Genomic DNA, 16,721 nt, shown 5'->3' with positions numbered 1-16,721 from the left:
GAATTGTGGAAGATCTGCAGAGGTCGGATGGCCGTGACATTGGGAGGGTGAATGGTGTCGTGTCAAAGTTATTCCATTTGCTCAGAGTATGGCGGCCGAGTACAACAGGCGAGATCTTAAACCTCCAGTTAAAAATGTTTTATTCCAGCTGGCGGAGATAACGGCACGGTGCCAATGACACAGGTGATGGTGACGCCCCGCGAGTCGCAGAGCCAACCCATGGCCTCGTTAGCCGGATTTATTCTCCGTCCTGTCAGGCGACGCTTCCTAGAAGGCATTCAGTGCCGCTTTAATGAGCGCATCCTGCGTCTGAGAAGAGCTCAGCCTCTAATCTCAGGAATTGTGCAGGCGCCATGACAGATAGACCGAGCAAAATGAGGGTCAAGTGAGGCGCGCTGTGCAAATCCTGGATTGTGGGGAATTTCAGCAGGCAGATAAAGATTAGCAAAAAAAGAAGGAAAGAGATCTCCGCAGAGTCAGCAGAGATCACGGTCTAGATATTTTATAAAGGCCACGTTCATACGGTCAGTATTTGGTCAGTATTTTACCTCAGTATTTTACCTCAGTATTTGATCGTCTCCTGGTTTTTGTCTTACAATCAGAGGAAAAGTATAATATAAACACGTCACCACTTCTGTATCATCACCCACTCCTGGTTTTGGCTACAAATACTGATGTAAAATACTGAATGTGTGAACGCGGTCATAAGACAACCGTCCTGCATCACCGGAGCTCACCGACGTACAGTCACCGCCATCTTTTTGGACGAGCAGAGCCGGCACCTGCAATATTCCTCTCTACTCTCCAATATAACATTTACTAATGAATTTCTCATCCTCTTCCATCATGTTACAGCATTTTCTGGGTAAACTGGGTGAACACCAGTATGACAAGCACTAAAGTTGGGTTGTCGCCCAGTTTTCCCAGTCTCCTGCACATTTATGATACTTCCCATGAAATCTCCAGGAAGATTCAGCCACTCAGGACTCTTCGGTGAAAGCTTCATTGACAATTCGTGGGAGCCATTTTGGTGACCACATTGGTTGTCAGACAACTTTATGACACTCACCCGGGAATGTTTTTACTCCTTTGCAAAGTGTTTAATTTTCACTTTGGCGCTTTTACTTTTTCCTCTCATTCTTCCATAACTTTTTTAATTTTCCGCATGAGTTCTTGTTTTTTTGCAGGACAATAACAACATTCATTTCACCATAAAATGTGCAGAAAATGCAAAATACTGGAAAATAACCCCCTAACAATTCCACCATTGTTTTTAGGTTTTGTTTTCCCACTATTCACTGTATGGTAAAAATAACCAGGTAACATGATTCATCAGTACGACTATGCCGATGCCAAACTTCTATTGTTTTTTTTTTTATTGATATCATTTAAATTGAAAATTTAAAAAAAACAAAAAAAAAATGATTTGCCGCCTTTCTCTGAGACCTATATTTTTTTTTTTTTTTTTTCGGATGGATCTGAGTGAGGACTTCTGTCTGGCATTATTCATAAGGAATGTTGATTATGTTTATTTGTATATTTTTTGTTTAGTTTTTTTATAGATTTTTAAAACTTTAGTTCTATTTTATTTTTTTTAAGCCCCCTAACACTCTCTCTATCTATCTATCTATCTATCTATCTATCTATCTATCTATCTATCTATCTATCTATATATATATACACTTTTTTTTTTTTTTTTTTTTATTTGCAAAAGTTGGATGTTTTGTATCTGAGGCTTTGTAGCCATATTGGATTTTTTTAAGTGTGCGCCTCCAATTTCCATTTTTTATATATATACGGGTCAGTTCATTTCCAATAATTTCATTATACGAGCGGATTGACTTGGAGCTGTAAAAATTACCAATTACTCCAGAAGCGTTTCCTTTCCAACGTTCTTACACTACAAATCCCAGAATTCCAGGTTCTGCCGGTATTCCAAAATCTGGAACACACATGTGATATAAAACTCTCACAAAATTTAATCCCCCCCCCCATGTGTTCTCGTAGGTGCCAAGTGCAGTAAAACCGTTATAGGATCCTATTCCCACTAATTCTGTTATTCCAGGTGTAGTAAGAGGCAAATTTGGGTAAAATAAACATTCTGCGATACAGATTTACAGTGGCAAAAAATGGGCACAAGGGACTCCTAAACTGGACTGTGTCTGTCAGCGGCCACAAGGCAGGTGTAAGGGTGTGTGCCGAATATTAATAGTGCTCACAGTGGGGTTCAAAGATTTCCTAAATCAGGTGCTTGTTGTTTTTGTTATATTTCCCTTTTTTGTCTTTGACTTTATCTTTTCATTATATGTTGATTTATTTACGGTTTTTTTATTTGTTTAGTTATTTTTTTTGTTTTCTTTTAAATTATTTTATTATTTACAGTTGCAATCATAATTCCTCCCAATTATAATTTCAGTTTATTAGCAACATTTCCAAACTCTCTGCTGTTTACAATAAATAATTGGTCTCTTCGAATTCACCAAAAAATGTCCCTTTTACTGACTCTTGCCTTTACAGGATTATTTAACCATTCATGACAAGTATCTTCAGAACTTGAGAGTCTCTATGGCTGTTGTAACCTGCTGCTCCCCTGGTTGTTATAACCTGCTGTTCCTCTGGCTGTTATACACGAGATACAGTTGCTTCTCACAAAATTAGACTGTCATCAAAAAAGTGAATTTATTTCAGTTCTTCAATACAAAAAGTGAAACTCGTATATATAGAGTCATTGCAAACAGAGTGATCTATTTCAAGTGTTTATTTCTGTTAATGTTGATGATTATGGCTTACAGCCAATGAAAACCCAAAAGTCATTATCTCGGGAAATTAGAATAATTAACAAAAAAACACCTGCAAAGGTTTCAAAAGTATTTAAAAAGGTCCCTTAGTCTGTTTCAGTAGCTCCACAATCATGGGGAAGACTGCTGACTTGACAGATGTCCAGAAGGCAGTCATTGACACTCTCTCCACGAGGAGGGGAAGCCACAAAAGGTCATTGATAAAGAAGCTGGCTGTTCACAGAGTGCTGTATCCAAGCATATTAATGGAAGGTTGAGTGGAAGGAAAAAATGTGGTAGAAAAAGGTGCACAAGCAACCGGGATAACCGCAGCCTTGAAAGGATTAAGAAAAGGCCATTCAAAAATTTGGGGGAGATTGACAAGGAGTGGACTGCTGCTGGAGTTGCTGTGGAGTGATTGCCAAGAGCCAAGAGTCAAGAGCCACCACACACAGACGTATCTAGGACATGGGCTACAAGTGTCACATTCCTTGTGTCAAGCCACTCATTATTATTATTATTATTATTTATATAGCACCATTAATTCCATGGCTCTGCACATTAGACGGGGGTTACATCAAAATACAAATATCACTTACAGTTAACCAACTAACAATGACAGACTGATACAGAGATGACCCTGCCCTTGCGGGCTTACATTCTACAGGATTATGGGGAAGGAGACAGTAGGTCGGGGGTTGCAGTAGCTCCGATGGTGTTGAGGTGGTCATTACAGGCTGTAAGCTTCTTTGAAGAGATGGGTTTTTTAAGTTCCGTTTGTAGGATCCAAATGTGGTTGATAGTCGGACGTGTTGGGGCACAGAATTCCAGATGATGGGGGATATTCGGGAGAAGTCTTGGATGCGATTGGGTGAGGAGCGAATAAGAGTGGAGGAGAGAAGGAGGTCTTGGGAGGACCGGAGATTACGTGAGGGAAGATATTGAGAGATTAGTTTAGAAATATACAGAGGAGAAAGGTTATGGATGGCTTTGTAGGTCAGTGTTAGTAGTTTAAACTGGATACGCTGGGAAATTGGGAGCCAGTGAAGGGATTTGCAAAGAGGGGAAGCAGGAGTGTAGGGAGGAGAGAGATTAATTAGTCGGGCAGCAGAGTTAAGGACGGACTGGAGGGGTGTGAGAGTGTTAGAAGGTAGGCCACAAAGGAGGATGTTGCAGTAGTCGAGGTAGGAGATGATTAGGGCATGCACAAGCATTTTGGTCGAGTGAGGGTTGAGGAAAGGACTAATTCTGGAAATATTTTTGAGCTGGAGGCGACAGGAGGTGGTGAGAGCTTGAATGTGTGGTTTGAAGGACAGGGCAGAGTCAAGGGTTACTCCGAGGCAGCGGATTATTGGGACAGAGGAAAGTGTGAATTAATTTATTGTGATAGATCAGGTAGGTAGGGTATGCGAGATGGAGGAAAGATAATTAGTTCAGATTTGTCCACGCTCATGACCAATAGACAACACCAGAAATGTCTTACCTGGGCCAAGGAGAAAAAGAACTGGACTGTTGCTCAGTGGTCCAAGGTGTTGTTTTCAGTTGAAAGTAAATTTAGCATTTCACTTGGAAATCAAGGTCCCAGAGTCTGGAGGAAGAGTGGAGAGGTCTAGTGTGAAGGTTACACAATCCGTGATGGTTTGGGAGCCATGTCATCTGCTGGTCTAGGTCCACTGTGTTGTATCGAGACCAAAGTCAGCACAGCCGTCTACCAGGAAATTTTAGAGCACTTTATGCTTCCATCTGCCAACAAGCTTTTTAGAGATGGAAATGTAATTCTCCAGCAGGACTTGGCACCTGTCCACACTGCCAAAAGTACCAATACCTGGTTTACAAACAACAGTATCACTGTGCTTGATTGGTTAGCAAACTCACCTGACCTTAGCCCCATAGAGAATCTATGGGGTATTGTGAAGAGGAAGATGAGACACCAGACCCAACAATGCAGACGAGCAGAAGGCTGCTATCAAAGCAACCTGCGCTTCCATAACACCTCAGCAGTGCCACAGGCTGATCGCCTCCATGCCATCCCGCATTGATGCAGTAATTGATGCAAAAGGAGGCCCGACCAAGTATTGAGTGCAGTTACTGAACATACATTTCAGTAGGCCAACATTCCGGATTTTAAAATCATTTTTCAAGCTGGTGTTATTAAGTATTCTAATTTACTGAGATAATGACTTTTGGGTTTCCATTGGCTGTAAGCCATAATCCTCAACATTAACAGAAATAAACACATGAAATACATCACTCTGTGTGTAATGATTCTATATAATATAGGAGTTTCACTTTTTGTATTGAAGAACTGAAATAAATTCGCTTTTAGATGATACTCTGATTTTGTGAGGAGCACCTGTATATGGCCAGACACCAGCTTCTGGCAGCATTCCAGAGGAGTATTATTATTATTCGTTTCTTATAGGCAATGGCCTCCAGGTCACTAATTTTCATGGGTTTGGTTCTGCAGCCGCCTTCCCAACCATATTTTATATAGGGCTCATCAGGCGACAGCGTCTCTCGTTGATTTATTACAAAGAGAAGAAAGTTTGTTAACTTTGCTAATAAATGAAATTTATAATGGGGGGAAAGGGGATAATTCTGACTGCAGCTGAATGTTTTTATTAGTTTTCTATCTTAGATTTTTTTATATACTATTTGATTTTATTAATCGTGTTTGTATTTATTTTTTCTGTTTTGTTATTTTGCATCTTTTTTCTATTTTATGACACTTCTTTGTTACATCTTCAGCCATTTCTGATTTATTTTGATACCAGATAACGATTGGCTGCCATTGCACCGCTCGTGAGGACTGTCACCCAGCTTTCCTCAGACCCTGAATGGCTAATAGATCGGCATAGGATGACCACCTCGTCATTTCTGTATGTGGGGTTCAGCAATCTGCAGCACTCCCAGCATGCTCAACGTGTCCTGAGACTGTGTGGCTGTCAGGGCATGCTGGGAGTTGTAGTTTGCCAGCTGTTGGGGTGCTGCAGAGTTCTGACCCCTGCTAGTATGAGACTATGGTGCAATAAAATGCAACTTCTTTGCTTTTCAACATGATAGCTGTATTTAGCATCGCGTTTCTTTGGATACTTTTGCCCTTCACGGTTTGTTTTATTAGTTTACGCTGTGAATTCCGTGGAATGTGCAGGATTTTGTGTATTTTCTATGTTGTGTATTAGATACGGTGTAAACTTAGTAACACATTCCAGGCTTGTGATCACGCAGAAAGTGTAGAGTAATGGAAGTCACGACTCGGTCACAAAACAAGAGCTCCTGTGTGTCCCAGGCACATGGCAGGAGTCTGCAACCTGTGCTGTGAGCAGCCATGATCTCACAGGGCGACTGGCAGCCCTCCGGATGCTCCAAAAGCTTATACTCCAGCCACCTCCAAAGCTGCATTCTCAAATCTGCTGTTTGGACATGAAATCTGATTGGCACAAATTAGATTTAAGGGATTTTCTTGTTTGCAGCATTCAGTCGTTTGTGAGATGTATAAAATAATAATTTAATATGGATGACGCTGGACAATGAGACCGTCAGTGGCAAATGGTGAACTCAGAGGTGTCATCAGATACAGCTGGGACCCTGAATTACAAAAGAACAGTGTCACATATAGAGAGAACCCATTGTGTCCTCACAGATTAGAATGGCAACATAGGAATAATCATTTGTACCGGTAGGGACGACACAAAAAAAAAGAAATTCATATTTATCCAAATCTGTCATAGTATCCTCTCCAGATGCTGCTATATAATACTGTACAAGAATATAACTACAATAATACTACACCCTATGTACAAGAATATAACTACTAGAATATTGCCCCTATGTACAAGAATATATCTACTATAATACTGCTCCTATGTACAAGAATATAACTACTATAATACTGCTCCTGTGTACAAGAATATAACTACTATAATATTGCCCCCTATGTACAAGAATATAACTACTATAATATTGCCCCTATGTACAAGAATATAACTACTATAATACTGCTCCTGTGTACAAGAATATAACTACTATAATACTGCCCCCTATGTACAAGAATACAACTACTATAATACATAATACTGCTCCTATGTACAAGAATATAACTACTATAATACTGCCCCATATGTACAGGAATATAACTACTATAATAACACCCCCTATGTACAAGAATACAACTACTATAATACATAATACTGCCCCCTATATACAAGAATATAACTACTATAATACTGCCCCTATGTACAAGAATATAACTACTATAATACTGCAGTTTGTTACCTCTTTGTGTGTAATGGGATTTTTCCAGCAGATTTTTTAGTTTTTGTGGATCCCTAATGTAGAAGTCAGGGCTTCGTATGGAGGTCAGGGCTGCACACACCATTGGTGTGACTTGTGTGGACTGACAGAGGCCAGGGGGTGAGGGGGCCATTTCCAGCACCAAGACAGATGGAATTGAGCATTATGATGACCTATGGCCCCATACATGTTCTTCCACAGGGGCCTCTTCTGTCTGCGTCCGCCCCTGTTGTAGGTAATTAATAGTTCATGGCGGGCATCACCCTGTTTAATGTAGTGCTGGATTATGAAAGTTGATATTGCTCCAGCTTCTCTCTCTTAATATGGTCTGCCATCATAAACACCGCTACACCCGCTGAATGGTTGGCAGCGTTGGTCGATCGCTCTCCATCTGAGCTATTTATGAGAAGCATAATATCACTGTGTGGTCTGCTGGATCCTGGGCACCGGCGGGCACTTAATCCATTGTCGTCTGAGTATTTTTTTCCGATTTTATGAGATATACTTTGCCATAAAGTTTACTGCCCTCTCCAAGTGCAGGCTCGTCCGGTATGGCGCTGCCATGTACCGTGCAATGTGTGGGACATAAAATATTACGGTCTGATATTCCCTCTTGGCTTCTAATTCTCCGTCCATGAAATGGAAACACATTTGTGGGAAGTTCATGTTTCTAATGTTACTGTAATACCGGAGGTTGGGTCTGCGCTGCGCCCCAATGGCGTCGATTTCAGGTGGACTTGCTGCGGGTGATGCAGGTACATTGTAGCAGATGAGGGTTTTCACCTGGGAATTAAATAACAAAAAGTTTTATCTGATTCTGGTAAGGGCTGTCCCACACGTCCAGATAATTCCGGTACCGGAATAAATCGGTACCGGAGTTATCCGTGTCCGTGTGCCTGGGAACTCGCGTAGGCCATACGTGCGGCACACGTGGGCACGCCCGTATGGCGAGTGGGTACCACACGAAGCGTGTGGTACCCACGCGTGTGGTACCCTGCATCGTGCTGAAGCCGCGATTCATATGTTCCCTGCAGCAGCGTTTGCTGCAGAGAAAATATGAATAACAGTGTTTAAAATAAAGATCTATGTGTCCGCCGCCCTCCCACCCCCTGTGCGCCCCCCCGCTGTTCTGAAAATACCTCCCTCGCTGCTTCCTGGTCTGGCCGCGGCTTCTAGTGTATGCGGTCACGTGGGGCCGATCATTTACAGTCATGAATATGTGGCTCCACCTCCCATAGGGGCGGAGCCGACTATTCATGATTGTAAATGAGCGGCCCCACGTGACCGCATACAGTAGGAGGCGCGGGGCAGAGAGGAAGGAGTGACAGCCAACGTGGGAGCGGGTGAGTATTTTCAGGACAGCGGGGGGGCGCACAGGGGGTGGGGGGGCAGCGGACACATAGATCTTTATTTTAAACACTATTATTCATATTTTCTCTGCAGCAAACGCTGCTGCAGGGAACATATGAATCGCGGCTTCAGCACCATGTGGGGGGGACAGCGCTTACTGTAGTGCTGTCTCCTGCACGCACACTGACCCCAGACGGAGAACGTCCGTGTGAGGTCCGTGTTTTACATGGACCCATTGGCTCTATTGGATCCGTGTAATCCGTGCGCTCCCACGAACACTGACATGTCTCCGTGTTTGGCACACGGAGACACGGTCCGCAAAAAATCAATGACATCTGAACAGATGCATTGATTTTTATGCGTCTACGTGTGTCAGTGGCTCCGGTACGTGAGGAAACTGTCACCTCACGTACCGGAGCCACTGACGTGTGGAACCGGCCTAATGTAGAGTGTTTGCTCCAGTTGTTTCCAGACTGATACATTTTACCTGCACTGATACAATGTAACAGATTGGAGGATTGGCCATACTGGAAAAACTTGTAACAAACCCTCAGCTGTGAAAAGCTTTAGGGCTTTTTTGAATTTTAGTTGCAATCATGGGGAAAAGGGGTAACGTTTCTCCTTATGGAGAGTGACATACCAGCTGGCTTGTCAAGGTAAGGAGGCTTATTCGCCGTGCAATGCTCCTCTGGGAATTTAAATATGCAAATTGCCTCTGCTGAAAAAAAGAGGACTTAACTCTATAGGGCCACCTATTGGAAGTAGCGATCCTACAAGTCACAATCAACCCTTTAACGAGTCGTGCAATATGACTTAGGATAAAAGCCAAATACTAATAATAATAAGTAATAAATAAATAAATAATAAAAGCTAAATACCTTGACAAGCCAGCTGGTATGTCACTCTCCATAAGGAGAAACATTACCCCTTAGACCCCACTCCAGAGCCTCTCACCTAGCCAAATCAGTTCTCACGCTTCGCACTGACGAGGGCCAACAGCCCGAAACACCGTGTCTGCGAATTGAGATACTGATTTGGCTTTTATCCTAAGTCATATTGCACGACTCGTTAAAGGGTTGATTGTGACTTGTAGGATCGCTACTTCCAATAGGTGGCGCTATAGAGTTAAGACTTCTTTTTCTCAGAAGAGGCAATTTGCATAGTTGCAATCATGAAATCCTAATTACCTGGCAGCAAGCAGTGATCCTGAAAATGGTGAACAAGGCAAACACAAAGGTTATTGAAAAGTTGCAGAACTTTTTATTGATTTAGACTGTGTGCAGAATTATTAGGCAAGTTGTATTTTAGAGGATTATTTTTATTATTGATCAACAACTATGTTCTCAATCAACCCAAAAGACTCATAAATATCAAAGCGTAATATTTGTGGAAGTTGGAGTGGGTTTTTTTTTTTTTTAATTTGGCTATCTTAGGAGGATATCTGTTTGTGCAGGTAACTATTACTGTGCAGAATTATTAGGCAACTTAATAAAAACCAAATATATTCCCATCTCACTTGTTTATTTTCACCAGGTAAACCTATATAACTGCACAAAATTTAGAAATAAACATTTCTGACATGCAAAAACAAAACCCCAAAAATTAGTGACCAATATAGCCACCTTTCTTTATGCTGACACTCACCAGCCTTCCATCCATAGATTCTGTCAGTTGCTTGATCTGTTTACGATCAGCATTGTGTGCAGCAGCCACCACAGCCTCCCAGACACTGTTCCGAGAGGTGGACTGTTTTCCCTCCCTGTAGATCTCACATTTTATGAGGAACCACAGGTTCTCTATGGGGTTCAGATCAGGTGAACAAGGGGGCCATGTCATTTGTTCTTCTTTGAGACCTTTACTGGCCAGCCACGATGTGGAGTAGTTGGAGGCATGTGATGGAGCATTGTCCTGCATGAAAATCATGTTTTTCTTGAACGATACCGACTTCTTCCTGTACCACTGCTTGAAGTTGTCTTCCACAAACTGGCAGTAGGTCTGGGAGTTGAGCTACACTCCATCCTCAACCCGAAAAGGTCCCACAAGTTCATCTTTGATGATACCAGCCCATACCAGTCCCCCACCTCCACCTTGCTGGCGTCTGAGTCGGAGTGGAGCTCTCTGCCCTTTACTGATCCAGCCTCTGGCCCACCCATCTGGCCCATCAAGAATTACTCTCATTTCATCAGTCCATAAAACCTTTGAAAAGTCAGTCTTAAGATATTTCTTGGCCCAGTCTTGACGTTTTATCTTATGTTTCTTGTACAAAGGTTGTCGTTTTTCAGCCTTCCTTACCTTGGCCATGTCCCAGAGTATCGCACACCTTGTGCTTTTTGTTACTCCAGTAACGTTGCAGCTCTGAAATATGGCAAAACTGGTGGCAAATGGCATCTTGGCATCTTCACGCTTGATTTTCCTCAATTTATGGGCAGTTATTTTGCGCCTTTTTTTCCCAACACGCTTCTTGCGACCCTGTTGGCTATTTGCCATGAAACGCTTGATTGTTCGGTGATCACGCTTCAAAAGTTTGGCAATTTCAAGACTGCTGCATCCCTCTGCAAGACATCTCACAATTTTGGACTTTTCAGAGCCCGTCAAATCTCTCTTCTGACCCATTTTGCCAAAGGAAAGGAAGTTGCCTAATAATTAGTGATGAGCGAATATACTCATTACTCGAGATTTCCCGAGCACGCTCGGGGGTCCTCCGAGTATTTGTAAGTACTCTGAGAATTAGTTTTCAGCGCTGCAGCTGAATGATTTACATCTGTTAGCCAGCATAAGTGCATGTGGGGATTCCCTAGCAACCAGGCAACCCCCACATGTACTTATGCTGGCTAACAGGCGGCACTGAAAACTAATTCTCAGAGTACTTACAAATACTCGGAGGACACCAGAGCGTGCTCGGGAAATCTCGAGTACCGAGTATATTCGCTCATCACTACAATAATTAAGCACACCTTATACAGGGTTTTGATGTCATTAGACAACACCCGTCCTCATTACAGAGATGCTCATCACCTGATTTACTTAATTGGTAGTTGGCTTTCAAGCCTGAACAGCTTGGAGTAGGACAGCATGTCTAAAAAGTATCATGTGATCAAAATACAACTTGCCTAATAATTCTGCACACAGTGTATAAGTAGAAGACCCCTTTAAGGCGGGGCCGGGCCCCCTTTGCACAGGGCCCTGTGTATGCTCTGTTTATTCCTATAGATTCACAGCACCACAAGGGGTCGCCCCTGCCAGGCTCCTGTGCCGGTGTCGCCAGGCAGGCAGGGTCATGGGCGCGCTGCAGTCATAGGTGATCGGGACGACTACACTGTTTGTGCAGAGGATGAAAGCTCCATTGTTAGGAGTTGTCTTGTGTCAACATGGGCCGGTATTGTGGGTGCAAACACCACCCAACGCTTATCACACAGGGCGCTCCTAGATCCGGCCCTGACACCCTGCACTAGTCACATAGAGGAGGCTGGCCGGGATATTAAGGGCCTTCATGTCATTAATAATTAATAATTGTATTTTTCTAGTGTCAACACAAGAAAGCGTTAAATATATTAGAAAAGCATAATTACTAGGGGTGCGGTCTGTGGGACCTCCACCAACCCAAAGAACATGGGGGTTCTCCCACAACATCTCCTATTCATGTAATTGGAGATTGACCCTCAGCTCTGAGGACTGAGCAAATTCTACTTCTCTACTAGGAGGACAGAGGTGTCTAGAGGGGGCACAGAGGGGTCTGGAGGGGTCAGAAGGGTTTGCAGGAGGAGGACAGAGGTGTCTGGAGGAAAAGGACAGCAGAGTTTGGAAGAGACAGAAGAGTCTGGAGGAGAAGGATAGAGGATTCTAGAGGAGGACAGAGGAGTCTGCTGGAGGAGGACAGAGGAGTCTGGAAAAGCAGGACAGAGGTGTCTGGATGAGGAAGGCAGAGGGGTCTGCTGGAGGAGGCCAGGAGCCTGGAGGAGGAGGACAGAGGTGTCTAGGAGAGGATAGAGGAATCTGGAGGAGGACTGAGGAGTCTGGAGGAGGAGGACAGAGGTGTCTGAAGGAGGACAGAGGAATCTGGAGGAGGTCAGAGGAGTCTGCAGGAGGAGGGTAAAGATGTCTGGGTGGAGGACAGAGGAGTATGGAGATAATGTGAGAACTAAGTGATGACAGAAGATCATTGTCTCAGCGTTGCAGTCAGGCAGAACCTGCTCCTCTAGCGCCCCCTATGTTTGTCGCCCCCTTGTATGTCGCCCTCACAGTGGTAGAGCAGGCAGTACTATACACAGAACTTTACATAGGGGACCATTGAGGAGAATATCTCTATAGAAAGGCGCTGTGAAGGGGGCAGTGAACAGCAATGTGACATTCGGTCATGGCGCTGCGATGTTTTCCACTACACGTGTATAATTGTGATGGGGTCCAGGAGGCTGAGATGGGAGGGGCTCTTGGTCAGGCATGTCAGCCGCTTCAGTTGTGCCTTGGCCTCAGAATTGAGATTTTGACTTCTTCTGGATGCACATCTTGGACTAATAGGTTGCACTAAGCCCTGACCACTGGGGGCAGCACTGTCAGATTCTTGGGACTTGTATTGTCCAGCATCAGGGGTATTAATGTGCTGCCACCTGGTGGTCGCTGTTGGTAACGCACCCTATAATGATTTGGTAATTATGTAACAAGCTTTATCTCCGACCTATTGTGGAGTTTTGGTTTCTGACAGTAGTGTCAAAAGTAGAATTAAGACAGACAGATCAGTGTTTTTCTTAACTATGTTTATTTCTTTACTAAAGCGCCATTAATTCCACAGAGCTGTACACACATTATATGAGATAAGATAGGAGTTGTACAAGGTTAGAAAAATATGTCTCCTTAATTTTTAGAGACAGCGCCACTCCAGTCTACTGGTTGTGTCTGGTATTGCTGCTCAGCTCCATTGATATGAATAGAGTTAAGCTGCAATAACAGATACAATCAAAGGACAGGAGACGAGCTCCAAGCTCCTACAGCCCTATTATAGCTCTAATTTCCTAATACAAAGCTTTTGTCAATAAAGTTTCCCCTGGAAAGTTGTAAGAGTGGGGGACACCGAGTGCCAGGTGTCCGGTGCAGCGAGTAGCAGCCACCTCTGACCCCATGCTCCTCTCACATAAGACACAGTGTATGTCCCTTTAAGCTCCGTATATCCCCAATTTTCCGTATTGGATTCAACAGCGACATGAACGAATTTGGAGGTGGAATCATATTATCGGATTCTTTATTAGGAGCGGATTTCCTTGGAGATGTCTTATAACAGGAGGTCAAGAGCAGAAACTCCTGAGAATCTGGCTGGGAAATCCCTCAGGACTTGTAGAGAGGACGCCATCATTGGGCTTAACTCCTTCATGCCTGGCAGGACTTTGCCTATGAAGAGTTCATCCTGGTGACGGTCACATCGTCCACTCTGCCACTACAGGACAGGAGTATCTGTCTGTCTGTCTATCTATCTATCTATATATATATATACAGGTCCTTCTCAAAAAATTAGCATATAGTGTTACATTTCATTATTTACCATAATGTAATGATTACAATTAAACTTTCATATATTATAGATTCATTATCCACCAACTGAAATTTGTCAGGTCTTTTATTGTTTTAATACTGATGATTTTGGCATACAACTCCTGATAACCCAAAAAACCTGTCTCAATAAATTAGCATATTTCACCCGTCCAATCAAATAAAAGTGTTTTTTAATAACAAACAAAAAACCATCAAATAATAATGTTCAGTTATGCACTCAATACTTGGTCGGGAATCCTTTGGCAGAAATGACTGCTTCAATGCGGCGTGGCATGGAGGCAATCAGCCTGTGACACTGCTGAGATGTTATGGAGGCCCAGGATGCTTCAATAGTGGCCTTAAGCTCATCCAGAGTGTTGGGTCTTGCGTCTCTCAACTTTCTCTTCACAATATCCCACAGATTCTCTATGGGGTTCAGGTCAGGAGAGTTGGCAGGCCAATTGAGCACAGTAATACCATGGTCAGTAAACCATTTACCAGTGGTTTTGGCACTGTGAGCAGGTGCCAGGTCGTGCTGAAAAATGAAATCTTCATCTCCATAAAGCATTTCAGCCGATGGAAGCATGAAGTGCTCCAAAATCTCCTGATAGCTAGCTGCATTGACCCTGCCCTTGATGAAACACAGTGGACCAACACCAGCAGCTGACATGGCACCCCACACCATCACTGACTGTGGGTACTTGACACTGGACTTCAGGCATTTTGGCATTTCCTTCTCCCCAGTCTTCCTCCAGACTCTGGCACCTTGATTTCCGAATGACATGCAAAATTTGCTTTCATCAGAAAAAAGTACTTGGGACCACTTAGCAACAGTCCAGTGCTGCTTCTCTGTAGCCCAGGTCAGGCGCTTCTGCCGCTGTTTATGGTTCAAAAGTGGCTTTACCTGGGGAATGCGGCACCTGTAGCCCATTTCCTGCACACGCCTGTGCACGGTGGCTCTGGATGTTTCCACACCAGACTCAGTCCACTGCTTCCTCAGGTTCCCCAAGGTCTGGAATCGGTCCTTCTCCACAATCTTCCTCAGGGTCCGGTCACCTCTTCTCGTTGTACAGCGTTTTCTGCCACATTGTTTCCTTCCAACAGACTTACCATTGAGGTGCCTTGATACAGCACTCTGGGAACAGCCTATTTGTTGAGAAATTTCTTTCTGGGTCTTACCCTCTTGCTTGAGGGTGTCAATGATGGCCTTCTTGACATCTGTCAGGTCGCTAGTCTTACCCATGATGGGGGTTTTGAGTAATGAACCAGGCAGGGAGTTTTTAAAAGCCTCAGGTATCTTTTACATGTGTTTAGAGTTAATTAGTTGATTCAGAAGATTAGGGTAATAGGTCGTTTAGAGAACCTTTTCTTGATATGCTAATTTATTGAGACAGGTTTTTTGGGTTATCAGGAGTTGTAGGCCAAAATCATCAGTATTAAAACAATAAAAGACCTGACAAATTTCAGTTGGTGGATAATGAATCTATAGTATATGAAAGTTTAATTGTAATCATTACATTATGGTAAATAATGAAATTTAACACTATATGCTAATTTTTTGAGAAGGACCTGTATATATATATATTGACCACAAGCCTCTTAGTTGCACATATCTCCCGTAATGCCCCCGACCTCAAATTCTAGTTTAGTAGCCCCACATACTTATCATGAATTGCCCAGCCAAGGATGCCCCCATGTTACCCCAGCCACAGATCATGCTCATTCTTCCGCTGGAAAGACGCCCGCTCCTTATGGGTCAGTTTGGAGCAAAAGACGCCAGCAGCAGAGACACCAAAAAAACCTACAGCAGAACAGCACCAGGAAAACGGCTGTGGGCAAGGAGTATTTTTGCAAAATTTTCAGAGCAGAAATTGAGAAAAACCTCTAAGGTTTTAAGATGAGGATCTGCAGAGTTTCTGCTCACTTGCTGTTCCAAAACCTACTAAAAACCCCTTCATGTGCAGATAGCCTAAAAGGCTCCAACACATTTATTGCCCCCTATAAAAATGCCTTCTAGCTACAGAAGCCCCCAGAATAGCCTCAGCAATGAATGTCTTCAAAAAAAGCCCCTGGCAGAATTGCCCCTGTTTTTATTTGTGTCCATTTAAGTGAATGAGTCCATGTAAAGGAAAAAAAGGATGGTACACAGATGGTTAAAACGGACCCATACGGATGAGTGGCATGTAGCGCTGTGATGAACATGGGCCCGTGCCCCACACTGACAGTCCCCGGAGTCTGATGATACATTGTAGCACAGCTTGTTACATTGTTTCCTCTTTATTTGTAAATACCCCAGTTTTGAGGGTTTGGGTTAAGTGCGAGTCTGGGCTGCGTGCGGTTTACGGTGCCCAGTGGAACCTGAATCTACATCCTGGACTACGACGTGATTTATAGGAAGGAAAGGGGTTTTCCGCACTGGCGGAGAGACGGTGTGACCCCAGCTGTGCCGCCAACACCCGCACTTACCAGAGGTGGTGACATCATGGCGTAATGAACGCTGCGGATGTCCCGGCTTTTATGTATTCATCACCTCTGTGTGACTGAGAGCAGAGCCCCGGGTGCTGCAGAGCATTACCCCTCCGCTGCGATGTGCTGCAGCCAGTGCTGTAACTCGAAGCTCGTGGGCCCCCAATGCAAAAGTTCAAACTGGGCTCCTATATGCCAAAGAGTCTTTTTGGGCCCCCTAGACAGCAGGTCCCTGGTGTGGTTCAGCCCCTGGCTGCATCCACTGCAACCTCACCAGTGATTAGAAGCCATTGAGTCAGATATCTGCTTCTGGGA

The 16,721-nt window shown here is 43.7% G+C and overlaps 1 protein-coding gene across 2 annotated transcripts in view; it reads left to right on the top strand.

Annotated features, from left to right (window-relative positions):
• The window catches only part of CLMN (calmin), a 112,747-nt gene that overhangs the window by 71,746 nt on the left and 24,280 nt on the right, over positions 1-16,721 (top strand). The gene's annotated exons all lie outside the window — the stretch shown is intronic.

The sequence above is a fragment of the Ranitomeya variabilis genome, chromosome 1 (genome assembly GCF_051348905.1).
Source record: "Ranitomeya variabilis isolate aRanVar5 chromosome 1, aRanVar5.hap1, whole genome shotgun sequence".
NCBI lineage: Eukaryota > Metazoa > Chordata > Amphibia > Anura > Dendrobatidae > Ranitomeya > Ranitomeya variabilis.
This window is presented reverse-complemented; position numbering and strand designations above follow the sequence as displayed.